Genomic DNA, 14,336 nt, shown 5'->3' with positions numbered 1-14,336 from the left:
ACATCGAATCCCAACTTTCTCCTCATGAAGGCAATCAAAACAATGTCTTTCAATGTTGTCTCTCGACTCGTTACTGTATGAATCCTTCTCTAAACACAGTTGTGTCACAACGTGATTCAAGCCGCAAAAAGTTTTAGTTCATAATTAGAAAATATCCCTGTATGAACAATGCTGTATCATGACATGGATTCACGCCGCATAAAGTTTAGTTCATTGTTAGAAAATTTCTCCTTATGCTTCCACAAAGTATTTCCTACCAGTAGAACTTGAGGATACGCGTACAGAAGTCCTTGGCCCCAATGAAGGGGGATGACATCAGAGGCTAGCTTGCTGTAAATGCCCTGTGAATGGAGCAGAAGAGAGGAACCTTTCTGTTCCAAGGAACCGCAAACAAATTTACATCCGGGGTGTCCTAGAGGTGAAAGAACTGATTTACCACCCCTTGGTCCAGGGACTATTCATGGGGTTTTAAGGACCAACTCAGACTAGTCTGCCAACACATTCTCCATAATAGCCAGATAAGTAGCTCAGATCATCATCACCCGAGAGATAGCCCAGGACCATAGCTGGACATCCTCGTAACACATGAAGTACAAGCCTGTTCCTTCCTGCTTGTTGATATAGTACATTGCTGCTTGATTGCCCAGCTAGTCAAGGGCAACTTTGTTGGACAGCTGGTCTCTGAAAGCCCATCAGTGTACCAAATTCCCCAGAACACCAGGAAGTGTTTCAAATAATGAAATTCCCAGCATACTAAGAACCCCGAGTGTAGAGCTCCTTGATATGAGCTCCTCAAACCAGGCTAGACACATCCATGGTTAGGACAATTTGAATGTGAGGAATTTGGAAAGTGACTCCCCGAACCAGATTAGAATGTTGCCACCACCAGGACAGGGAGTCCCATAGTGGTGGACTGTGTGGATGCAGTTCCAGAGGTTCTGAGTGGCCTGAAGCCATTGTGAACTCTAGGTCCACTAGGTACTTGTCATGTACAGAGATTTCATGGGAGTAGCATGCAACACTATGGCCATATGGCCCAACTGCCTCAATATGAGCCAAGTTGATTTCTGCTCTTTTGAACCTCTTCCACTATGGCCAACAAGGTGGTAGCTCATTATTATGGGAGGAAGGCTTTTGCTGTAGTCATATCTAGCAGAGCTCCTATAAACTCCAATTAAGGCAATGAGCAGAGATGAGACGAAGTAGCTGATGAACCCTAGAACTCCAAAACCTAGATGGACAGGCACATGGATTCCTTGGCTCCTGCCCAAAATATGCTCTTGACCAGCACATTGCTCAAACAGTGAAAGATGGGCATCCCAGCTGACACAAGTGTGCCATTATCATGGCCAGGCATTTTGTGAATATATGCAGGGCAGAAGTAAGCCCAAATAACAACACGAAACTGGAAATGTGGGTTTCCCACTACAAATCAGATATTTCATGTTACTAGGGAACATCTTGCTGTGAGTATACACATCCTTGAGATCAGGAGAGCATAATCAGTTCACTTTTTGCAGAAAAGGGATCAAGGTGCCTGAGGAAACAATCTTGCACTTTTTTTTTCTGCTAAACTTGTTCAAGGCCCTGAGGTCTAGGATAGGATGGAGTCCCCCTGTTTTCATTAGAATCAGGAAGTACTTGGAGTAGAATCCCTGCAGTCTCTACCCTGGTGGAACAGGGTCAACTGCTCTAGCTGTTAAGAGGAATACAGCTTTGTGATCAGCATTTCCTGATGTACTGGTTGACCCAAATATGGGTCCAGAGAGCAATTTGGTAGGACACCCAGTAGGTATAATTTGAATTCTCTCCAGATAATGCCGAGGACCTACATATAGGAGGTTACACTGGGCCACCAATTCGCATAGAATTGTAGCCTGTTCCTGACCAGCAGGTCCTGCAGCATGGGTTCTGGAAACTTAGCTATGCTCTCCCCATTGTCCAGTCAAACCCCATCCTAGGTGTTGGCTGGGATGTCGTCTGGGGCTTAGGCACCTTCTGCTGTCGGGATCAGTTACGAGGGGCCTGCTAAGCACAGGACAGAGGGCAGAGGATAGTGTCTCCTCAGGTAAAAGTGCCTCCTACCTGGATAGCTGGAGGAGAAGGCCGGGTCTGGAACAAGTGTGGAGAGCTACTGGAGCGTTGTACAATAATCACTGGTTTGTGACATGGTGTCCTTAACTCGATCTACAAAAAGATTTACTCTAGAATACACAACACGGCAGCAAGCCTTTCCTACACCTCTGGATGGAGATCTGAAGTGCACAGCCAAGTGATGACCAGGCTGCATGCAGAGACTACAGCTGCATGTCACTCCGGGCCCAACAGCAATGAACCAAAAAACAGCCAGGTTGCGGGAGAAGGCGGCCAGCTCGTCAGTGTCTGAGAGCTGTGCACCCTTTCTGCATCACCCCACTCCTCACCAGGGCCGGAGTCCCACCATCGGGAGATGCACAGGTATGCTTCATCAACCTGACCAGGATCAGTCATAATGGCTTCGAAGCCAAAGAACAAACTTGCCACACCCACCAAAGCCCATATAAGTAAGGGCAGTGCTTCGAAGTCTGTGGCAGGGTTGCATGGGTACCCGAAGCATTTACCTTCTACGTCAGCAGTTCTAATGGAAGCGGTGCCACAGGCGACAGCGTTAGCTCACTCCAAGCCTGCATTGGGAGCCCAAGCTGCTGATGCACATTGCCACAATGCACCATGGCATGCAGCTCATACATTGTTGGTATATTTTTTCATACCTTTTTCATATAAAGGACAGAAATCATAACTTATGTAACGCCAAACAGCACCATCAGGAAGAGGATGGGATATGAGAAATCGGCAAAGAATGAATTTAAGAGAACTGTCTCTCCTCCCACCTCAATTATACCATGCTCTGAAACATAGAGATGAGCAGCAAATGGGCTAATGCAGCACTTCTCAACGGTGTGTCGCGACACACCAGTGTGTCACCAAACACAGGCAGGGGTGTCACTTCTCCTGGTGCCCCGTTGTACTTTCCCCTTCTTCCAGCCCCCGCAGGCCAATTGGAAGCCTCCTTTCTTCTACCCCCACTGCCCAATGAGAAGCCTCCTTCATTCTGCCTACCCCCCGTGCAGGCCAATCGGAAGCCTCCTCCCTTCTACCTGCCAGTGGGAGTAGGAAGAGAGGAAACCTTTGATTGGCTGGTAAGGCAGGCATCGCATAGCCCAGGGATGGGGTGGGAGGAATGGCAGTGTCGAACCCCGACGAAGCAAGGCCACCACGGGAGCCCATCCGTGGCGGCGAAGAGGAATCCCGACCCTGACTAAGGCCACCACGGGAGCCCATCCCAGTGGCGGCGAAGAGGAATCCCAACCCTGACTAAGGCCACCACGGGAGCCCATCCCAGTGGTGGCGAAAAAAGAAAGCCTGCCAGAGTAAAGCCACGGCAGAACTAGAGCCCATCCCTGCAGTGAAGGAAGTAGTTGTTTTTGGTGAGAGTTTGTGGGTGTGGGTGTGAATGAGTGCCTGGGTGAGAGAGATATATGTGTGGGTGTGAATGGAAGCCTAGGTGAGAGCTTGTGGGTGTGAATCGATGCCTGGGTGAGAGCTGGCGTGCATGGGTGCGAGAGCATTTGTGTGTGATTGAGAGCTTGTATATAAGACAGCATGAGTGTGATTGAGAGAGAGACTGGTCAGGGAGGTGATGTGTTTCTGTGTGAGAGAAAGAGAGACTGGTCAGGAAGATGACTAATGTGCGTATGAGAGAGACTGGTCAGGAAGATGAGAGAGTCAGAGACTGGTCGTGGGGTCTAATTGGGGGGGGGGGGGAGGGGGGGAGGTGAGACTGGTTGTGGGCTCTAAGAAAGAAGACTGTGAGGACAGAGCTTCAGCAGCCCTTGCTATTTCTGGTGAGTGCTATTGGCCTAGAAGGGAAAGGAGTAGAAGAGTTGCTGGAGAGGGTACGTAAAGGTGGCTTTTTAAATTTGTCTTGATTGACTGCCATTTTAATCATTGGGTATTATGCGATGTCTGCTGTTTTGAAATATTTTATTGATATTTGGACATGTTTTAATAATTTTGATGAGTTTTTAATTGTTGGATATTATTCTGTTCAGCAGCTGTTTTGTAACACTTTTAGTATAGCTTTACATTTATTTCTGTGTGGGGCTCTATAGCAGCTTGGCTTATTCTGTTTTCCCAATAGGAAATATATTAGTGTTTAGGGCCTGGTTTAATAGTTGTATTTCTTAGACAGGGTTGTTACTGTGTTGAATGTGTTCCATAATACAGGTGTAATTTTGTGCAGGTTAGTTTGTGTGCATTATTGCAAATCCTGATAGTCTGTTAGGTGCTGTATTTCTATTTCCATTTCTCCAGGTTTGCACTGCATGCAGAGTGGCTTTTTTGGTTTTCCATTCCAGTTTCTGTCTCCATATTTATAATTTGTGGTTTTTCTGTACTTGGTGAAGGTCAGTTCTGGGTGTGTGACTGAGGTGAGGTATTTTACTAGCATTTAGGCATTTATATCAATTTTATTTGTTGTGTTTTCTCAATAGGATATGCATTAGTGGTAAACTACTGTCTTTTCATAAGGAAGGCTATTGTACCTGGTAGTAAAGGGAGTTTGTTTTGCTTTTACTGAGATGTCATCAGAACCAGAATATCTTTTTTGTATGGCGAGTTGTACAGGGTAATGCCCTAGATCTGCCTTGCACTCATTGCTGGGGGTTGAGGGGATTCCTGTGGATGCAGAGTGCATGTTTACATTTAGCCTCGTGATGGTCACATGTTCAGTGTGTTACACATGTGAGAACCATCTGTCAGGTGTGTCCCCGCCAAAAAAAGGTTGAGAACCACTGGGCTAATGTACTAAGCAGTGTAATTTTCCAGAGAAATGGTCCGATAATACACAAAATTTATTGTGCATTGTGAGCTCATTTTAATAGTATGCAAATTACCTTGCAAGCGACAATACTGCAACGAAGTCTGCACAAAATTCAAGACATTTTATTTTTGCAAAAGAGCTGTGTAAGACAGAAGTGTTAAGTTTTACATAGTTTGAGAGTTTTTGTGAGATTTAGATGTCACCACTGTCTAGGAGTTGAATGGATCGTGTTCCAAAAGGAAAGTATGTGGAGCTTACACAGAATCACTACTGAGCTGATTAGCATAATTCTTCAGCTCATTAAATTAATTTACATAGGTTTTGGAATTGCTTTGAAAATAGAAAATGTGTCATGTTATAAGGCTAAATAATAGACAAAATTTCTCAAACATGGTGACAAGGTCTATTTGGCATTTTAACACACATTCATGTTTGCAAACTATGTGCAGCTTGGTACATCAGCCCCGTTAGACCATGAATATACATCAGAAAAACATTCTTTCCAACTTGCAAATCATTCCTTCAAGTCCAATATTTAAGAACAAGGAAAGTTCTCACCTTCTTTTACTTACTCAACTGAAGAACTGCAATAACTGGACCTCCAGTTTTGCGATCAAAACTGGCCACTATCTGAGAAGCGATAGTGGGCTTGGAGGACCTTGGTCTGACTCAGCATGACTTTTCTTACGTTCTTAACAAAAGTATAAGCAGGGATGGGTACATTTTAAGAAAATGTAGGTGCCAGTCAATTTTAAGTGCTAGGGAATTTGTTTTCTTTTTTTGTACTTATTCTTCTAGGGGTTAAGTATTTGATCTATTTTTCTTTTTTACTTTTTTATTTATTTATATTTTTATTTTTTTTGCCTCCTTCCCCCTCCTGCAAGTTTTTACTTCTTTTAAGCACTCTTCCAGTTTCCTCCCTTCCAGCCATTCCATTTATAGTTGCTGGCTATAAATATTTTAAATAAAGAAAAACCCTGGACCGTGGCATTTCTTCCCAGTGGAACTTGAATCTTATCCCAGGCCTCACCAACAACAGCAGCCATTTCTTTCAGCAAGCCTGACCAGTGGCAGCAGCCATATTACTCACTGGGCCCTGCTAGTGACAACAATAGCAGTATCTCTCCTAATGCCACTCCACATACAGTCTAACTCCAGATGCTAAATTTTTCATGCCCAAGCCTTTTAACAGTCCTATATCAAGTTTCAAGGGACATATTCATATTGTCTATGCCTCACTTCCTACAGAATCATAGAAATGAAGGCAGAAGACGACCAAACGGCCCATCCAGTCTGCCCAGCAAGCTTACGCACTTTTTTTTTCTTTCACATACTTATCTGTTTCTCTTGACTCTTAGTAACCTTTTTTATTCTATTTCCCTTCCACCACTGCCATTAATGTAGAGAGCAGTGTTGGATCTGCATCTAAGTGAAATAGCTTAATTAATTAGGGGTATTATCCACTGCAATAAGCAAGCTACACCCATGCTTATCTGTTTATCCAGACTATGTAATTCAGTCCTTGTTGGTTGCCTGAATATAGATCCACCTTTCTTCATTCCCCCCTGTCGTTGAAGCAGAGAGCTATGCTGGCTTTGCACTGAAAGTGAAGTATCAGTCTTGCTCCCCTGCTGTTGAAGCAGAGGGCTATGCTGGATATGCGTGAAGTGTCAAACTTTCTCCCCTGCCGTTGAAGGAGAGATCATCCACTGATTAAATGTCTCAGCCTCCTTGAAACAGCAAGCCTTGGAGTTTGGGACAGACTCAGGATTAGCCAGGACTGCATGATCTTGAATACTCTGGTAGTAATTATCTAGTCTATCCAGCAGGGACAGTCCATGTCCTTGGAAACTCACTCTAGACTCACTCTTGGGTATGGTCTGATTGGAAGCTGTATATAAGGAGGAATTACTTGACACACCTTCACTGGTCATCAGTCACTAGCCCTTAATTTCGAATCCTCACCAGATTTCTGATCCAAGCCTAGGCCCACATCTTGACCGATCTGTACCCACAGGTACTTCACAGATCTATTACTACTACTAAACACTTCTATTGTGCTACTTGATGAATGCAGTACTGTACAAAAAATAATAATTTATGATCTCTAGAGCTTATATTCTAATCAAAACAAATACACAGGGCAAGAGAGACTTGGGGAATTTCATTTAAGAAAATGGTAAAAAATGAATGAGGCTGCAAGCAGGACAATCAGGGATTAAGATTTAAAAGCAGACTCAAAAAGGAGGGGGGTTTAGATGAGATTTAAATAAGATGAGAGGAAGCACTATGCAGCAACTCAGGAAGTCTATTCCAAGCATATGGTGCAGCCAAATGGAAAGTACAGAGTCAGGAATTAGGGTACAGGAGAAGAGCATAAATTGTAGCAACTTGCCTGATGCGTGGTGTGTACAAGGAGGGGTGTCTAGAGAAATAAGAAAGGGGAGGTAATGAGGAAGGCAGTGTGAAGGCTCTTGTAAGTAAGTAAGAAGAGCTTGAATTATATGCAGCCAATACAGTGACTTAGGGTTATATGGGTGTAGTGACTTTGGTGAAAGATAAGTCACCAACTAAATTTAGGATAATTGTAGTGGAGAGAGATGGCTTACTGGGAGACCTGTCAGGAGCAGCTTGGAACAGTCTAGCAATAAGTGATGAGAGGGTAGATAAGAGTTCTGGTAGCATGGTCAGAAAGGAAGAGATTTTGGTGATGTTAGAAAGAAACAGAACATTTTACCAGTGCTTTGGATATGTGTAGAGAAAGCAAGAGGAGTCCAAGATAACTCCAAGATTATGGGCTGAGGGAATTAGGAAGATTACAGTGTTATCCACAGAAACAGAGAAAGGAGGAAGAGGGGAAGTGGGTTTGAGAGGAAAGTTAAGAAGCTCTGTCTTGGCCATGCTAAATTTAAGGTGGCAGTAGGACATCCAAGCAGCAATGTCAGTCAAGCAGGTTGAGGTGTAGAAATTGATTCCTGATTAAATTTCTGGTCTAGAGAGATAAATCTGGGGATCATCAGTATAAAGTTGGTATTGAAAGCCATGAGATGAAAATCAGATCTTCAAGGGAATTAGTATACATAGAGAAGAGAAGGCGGCCCAGGACAAAACTTTGAGCATATCAATTGATAGTGGGATGGCAACAGAGGATGATCCGGCAGAGGAAACACTAAGTGCGACAGTAGAAGTAATAAGAGAGCCAAGATAGGACAGAATCCCAAAATCTAAGTGAAAACAGATCACCAAGTATCAGCTGTGGCATGTACCTCCAAGCTGTTCAACCCATGGGGGGAACAGCCACAGTACTGGGTTAAAACACCAACCAGGTGTTGAACCTTGTGAGTTTACTTCCAAGCCACTGCTTACCCAGACCCCTGGCTTCCTCCAGACACCATCCCTATTCTCACTTGGAGAGAAGACCCCTTAACACCTGACTTTTAACCTGGGCCTCAGATACAGGCAAACCATGTCTTATAGTCACAAAATGCAGAATTCAGCATAACGAATACCTCTCCTGGAATAAAAAGAGTAATCTGCTACCACTATGGTTCATTTCAAAAAAAGGCACATTCTAAAAATGCTCTAGTGGAATGGTAGGATATCTTATAATGCTCTTCCAATGCATTGTGAGGATTGAGGATGAGCATGCAGGAAGGCATAGGTGTGAAAAAAAGAATGAACCCTTTAAAGTCACTGTATAACTTGCTGTTTCTGCAGTTGTAGGGGGCTGGTAACAGTACTCATTACAGCTGGTTCTAAGGATCCCAATACGCCTCCCTATAAAATAAAATGCAGAAATGGGGGAAGTATTCAAAACAACATAGAAAGAGAATTACAATTTTTAGGAATTCTTGTAAAGAACACCTAATGGGGCGATCATGTCCTATGTTTGTGATTTCATATCATAGGCAAAACAGCATACTTTGGTGCGATTTAAGAATATACCCCTAGATTCATCAAAATGCTAACACAATGCATGGATAACGCCTGTGGTAAGAAAAAGGGGCATTTATAGTAATTTTAGAATTACTGTACCGCGCGCTAACATAGCATAAAGTTTTCACATCCTGTGATACTTCTATTTCACAACAAAGTGCAATAGCTATTACTGGGGGGGGGGGGGGGGGGGAGAGAGAGCACGAGAGTGCGAGCCTATTTATAAGGCCTTCATAGTAGTCAACTATTTATATCTCTATAGGAGGGCCAGCTAATAGCTCAAGGTGAGGTGTTGGTGGAAGTTTAGGTTTTAGGGGCCAGTTCTGCATGCAGAGTGAGATTTCTACAATGTTGACTAGCCCTAGCTTGATGGACTCTATAAACAGGGCACTATCAAGTTAGGGCAAGAGAACATTGTAGAAATATCATCTTTGTGAGACTTTGCTCACTCCAAATGATGTCAAATCTTCACCAAGGTGTACTGTGTGGTTCGTATGTCTCAGTCTGCATATAAAACTGGCCCCTAAACACTAACCTTCCACCAACACCTCACCTTGAGCTATTAGCTGGCTCTCCTATAGAGAGATAAATAGTTGACTACTATTTGTGCCGTGCAGTAACACGATTATTGCATGAGTTATGGCATTAATGCATGCGTTAACGTTTGGCATTTGGGAAGAGGAATAGCCTAGTGGTTAGCAGTGGGCTACGAACCAGGAGACCCTGATGGCATGCTAGCAGTAATTGCCGAGTTTCATGATAGGCACCACTAGCATACTTTTAATAGGAACATACCTTTTGTATCTTTTTTGTGTGGGGCAGGGGAACCTGGTTTAGCTACCTCCACAATGGAAGTTTAGGCAGAACCTGCCCCAACCCCAAAGCATTCATGATGAGAGGGTCCCATGATGAATAATTTTTATCTGCCAAGGTTTTCTCCCCCCAGTTAGGCCTGATCTTCCCTCTATAGCCCTGTCAAAGACACACTCAGAGGACCACAGATCTCACTTCCCTTCAGTACACATGCATCCTAAATAGCACCTATAGGTATTACTGTAGCAGAATAGTTAGATTAACTGCTCTCAGAGGCTATAAAATGTGACTACAGTTTCTCTGAACCAAATCTAGAAGAAAAACACAAATCTATAAAATGGCCAGACATGCAACCAGGTCATCTGGCTAGTTTGAAATCCTTACACTTGTACAAAATTGAATATAAAAGGCTTTTGGTATTCAGCCATATTGTTTACTAATCAAAATGTGCAGTGTTTGCATTTTAGAAACAATGTCTCTTAAAAAATAAATAAATACATAAATAAACTCACAAAAGTAGGTTTCCTATTTTACATGAACTGGACAGCATATAAACAGTCTCTTTCTGATGATTCCAGCATTATTCTGCTTTAATTAGCCTATTTAGGTAATACCTTAAAACATGCTAGGTGCCATTTTAATTTGGCAATACTTAATTTGGATTATTCCTTCAGTACATTATATTCAGGTTCTGTAGATATTTCCTTAACCCCAGATGGTTTACAATCTAAGGGCCTTATTCATTAAGGTATTTTTCCATAGACACAGAATGAGAATAAAGCAGAAAGTTTGTACCTGAGACAGTGGAGAATGAAGTTACTTGCTCAAGATCATAAGAACTGGCAGCAAGATTTGAACCCTGGCTTCCCTGGTTAACTGCCCACTGCTCAAACCACTAAGCTATTCTGCCACTCCTATTTGCCTTTAATGATGTCATTCTGCACAAATAGTACTGTTTGAGAGAAACAGCAGTAGTTATTCTTGCACAGACAATAGCAAAAAAGATATATTTTACAAATCAGAGTTGCAGAATATTTTCTTAGTAGACTGCTACGGTCATCAACGAATAAAATCTTTCTATATCAATCATTGCACCAAAATAGATTTATATTTAGTTTAGATTATATTCTGCCTTTCAGGCACTTCAAAGCAGATTATGTTCAGGTACTGTAGTTATTTCCTATCCCGAGAGGGTTTACAATCTAAGGAGGTAATTTTCAAAGAAATTATGTGCATAAATATAACAATATTGTAGCAATTTTCAAAAGCCATTTATGTGCTTAAAATGCACTTACACATGAATAACTTATGGACAATTCAATGGCTTATATTGTAGCAATTTTCAAAAGCCCACTTACAGGGGTAAAGTGCATTTAAACATAAACAATTTTAAGCGTGTAAATGCTTTTTAAAATAAGGTCCTAAGTTTGTACCTTAGGCAATAGAGGGTGAAATGACTTGTCCAAGGTCCCAAGGAGTGATAGCAGGATTTAAACCCTGACTTCCCTGGTTCGCAGCCTGCTGCATCAATAATGTTTTTTCTGTGACTCACATTCATTGATCAATCCTTCACTTCTATAACAATACTTCATCTAACAGACCATGGACAAAGTGGATTACAACCATTACGGGTCTCTTGTTTCAGAATTTTCTGAGATTTTGGTTGTTCCTGCCTTGAAACATTGCTGCAGCCTATTAGAGAATATGTCCTCTAATAAATCAAGAAGGAAGGAGCAGTATTCCTGGTATATATCAAGCCTAGAAATTGCAGGAAAAAATGTATTTTGCATATTTTATTTATAAAAGGTTTATTCTTTTTAAAGAGGTATTTAAGGTTTAACAAAATAAATGTTGTACTTGAAGACAAGCATGCAACTTATTCAGAAACTGTAATCCCATATACTAAATTTAAAAAAATTGATTGTAAAATCTAATTTTAAAAAGATATTCCTGGTCAGTGAGAAAAATGGATTACTCTGCTATTAATTAATGTTATACTCCTACCTACCTTACCTGTCTGGGAATCCTCAGGAGAACCACAACCAAAAACCAGAAAACCTTTTAAACTTTAATTTTTAATCTTTATGGTATGCAAAATTTAGTAATATACAAATGTTAAATGCATCTTAAATAAGTTATATCCTTTCTGTGAACCAAAAAAAGGTTTTTTGCTTTATTCACAATTAAAATGTTCTTGGGACATAACAAGAAAATAGCCAACTGAGAATTCATATATGCTGAAATGATTTCAACAATAAAGGTACACAGAGTTGAAAGCAATGGACTATGCTACAATGAGCAGAATGTTCTTACAGTTTGAGTCTATGGTGCTATTCCAGTGGAATACAAGATAATATCCAACTAGACATAGCTGAAAATTAAAAACATAGGGGGAAAAAACTGTTAGGTTATGTTTTCCCAATTCATGATGACCAGGGTACTAAAATAAAACACTTGACTATAGGATATTAGGAAATTATCTGATGATCAGTGAGTGACAACTCTGCAGAAAAGCTGTTTGCTACTAAATGACAGTAACCTCTATGCTGCAAATATTTTAAATTCTTTACATTTTTTTATTTTAATAAACATTTCATTTGAAGAGAGGAAAAGATGTACTATCCCCATGCACTAAGCAGACTCTTTCTTCTGTACTCTCTCTCTCTCTCAGTATTCTCCCTATAAATAAATATCCAAGATCTTCCAAAAAAAAAAAACCACTTAAATTTCTTAATCAGATTGGCCTACCCTAATGCCCAATTCCCTTAGTTTTGCAATGTTACTATCCACACATTTTACTTTCTTCTGATACATTCATTACTTTAAATGATTCTATAGGTGGTATATGGAAACCATTAATAAAATAAGTTTAATAGGATACATTTATTTCTAAGGAAGTTTTTCCTTAACACAAGAATTTCGTTAGCTGGTAAATAATTATCAGTTTGGATCTTCATAACAGATGAGACCATTTTATAGATAGTCTAGAAAGCTTTGCCCCTGAGATCTCATTAATGGAGGCAAGCACCCTAACTGGTATGAATTATTTACCAAGATTCAGGGCTTTTGATTATGCACATGCAATATATAAAGTGAAGTCTGCATCTGCGCCCCACTTTAAGCATCTATGTTAAACCAAAGCCCACTAATTGAGTCAAAGAGAACTAAATACCACTAATAGGGTGCAGACATTGGTTTATAATTTCATAAAGCTTGGTTTTAACTTACTGGTTTCACACATTAAAATATAGGTGAGCAATCCTAAGAAGAAAAACAAAGAAAACCTGTTTTGCCATTTGTAATAAGTTTGTCATTTGACTTGTCTTGATCTAGGTCAGTTAATGCTCATTAGATTTAGTTCATAACACTGTTCACGTTGGTGCTATCATCAAAAATATCAAACTTTGAAAATCTAAACTATTCTCCACCAATGCAGTGGAATTTTCCATGTAATTTAAGGGGCATCAATTATATATGAATAAATGCAAAATGGATGGTTCACCTACCAGCTGCAGTGATTCTCAGAAATAAGTTTGCAAGTAGAATAAATAATACTGTGGCATAATAATGTCACTGTCACTATGGAGATATGATGGCTCTATGTAAAAATGCAATTTGATGTAATCCACTCTGAAGTGCCTGAAAAGTGTAATATAAATAAATGAAAATGTTGATGAGATGACAATCTTATGTAATCTGGCACAATTATCAGCCAGAGCAATATTTGTACACTAGTTTATTTTATTATTAAATTTCCATAACAGAACAAATACATCAAACCAGAACAAATAAATTAAGAAAAATTAAGTCAATATGAAGTCAACAATATGGGGGGGGGGGGGGGGGAAAGAGTCAAAAACATACATCAATATATTAAAGAAAATAAGATGGAATATACAAGATACATAAATTATAGTCCATCTAAAATCCCATCAGAATTCTCAATTAAGTGTTTCATAAATAATTAAATAATGCCATCATACAGATGAGGCTATCTTAACCCTATGTATCAGATATAGCAAAATCAGAGGATTTATCCTCTAAAAATAACTTTAAAAGATCAGAATCCATAAAAACTGTGAGGTCCATATTCAAAAGCATTTAGCAGCTAACTTTGCTATCCAGACTGTGTCTGAATGTGGATCTCTACATTTCCACCATACTTAACATATTTAGGGTTATATTATAATTGCCTGCATTGGTGCAAAGTCTGCGGGTAAAAAGTACCTAAACACTTTGCACCAATTTTCATAGGGAAATCAAGTGTATACTTTCCCTTTAAAAATTATCCCAGGAAAACTACCCACACACATTTACACATACTACTTTGAGTGAGGCGTTTTCCCAAGAAAATCCTACCTCAACCAGGTCCCCGGGAATACCTCTTCACACTGTGAGTAAAGTTACACATGTAGTGTCATTGCACATGTAATGTTACCTACAACAGGGAAGGCAATTTTCTAAAACTTATGCCTAGAAGACATTTGGTAAACACACATGGAAATGATACCAGGACTATGCGGTACTGGAGGTCATGTTTCCCTATTTCAAATCTGAAATATTTCCTGTGACTGAATGTCTCTCTATGTGAAAATGTGCTTTCTTAAAATCCAGACAGTATAGCCAATCCCTCTTTGGAAAAGATGGGATCAAGGTGCCCAGAGAAATCATTTTGATCTTTACTTTCAAAAGAAATGTATTCAAGGTGCTTATGTTTAAGATAGAA

General features: G+C 40.5%; 1 protein-coding gene and 1 long non-coding RNA gene across 5 annotated transcripts in view; both read right to left on the bottom strand.

Annotated features, from left to right (window-relative positions):
* LOC115093936 (arf-GAP with GTPase, ANK repeat and PH domain-containing protein 1) overlaps nt 1-14,336 on the bottom strand; it is a 1,595,449-nt gene that overhangs the window by 1,388,660 nt on the left and 192,453 nt on the right. The gene's annotated exons all lie outside the window — the stretch shown is intronic.
* LOC115093938 overlaps nt 13,123-14,336 on the bottom strand; it is a 33,478-nt gene continuing 32,264 nt past the window's right edge. The window contains exon 3 of the long non-coding RNA XR_003857442.1: nt 13,123-13,249. This is a non-coding gene — a long non-coding RNA (uncharacterized LOC115093938). The remainder of the gene's footprint in view (nt 13,250-14,336) is intronic.

This window comes from Rhinatrema bivittatum, chromosome 6, assembly GCF_901001135.1.
Source record: "Rhinatrema bivittatum chromosome 6, aRhiBiv1.1, whole genome shotgun sequence".
Classification (NCBI taxonomy): domain Eukaryota; kingdom Metazoa; phylum Chordata; class Amphibia; order Gymnophiona; family Rhinatrematidae; genus Rhinatrema; species Rhinatrema bivittatum.
The sequence above is the reverse complement of the archived record's forward strand: the minus strand, read 5'-3'. Positions and strand labels throughout refer to the sequence as shown.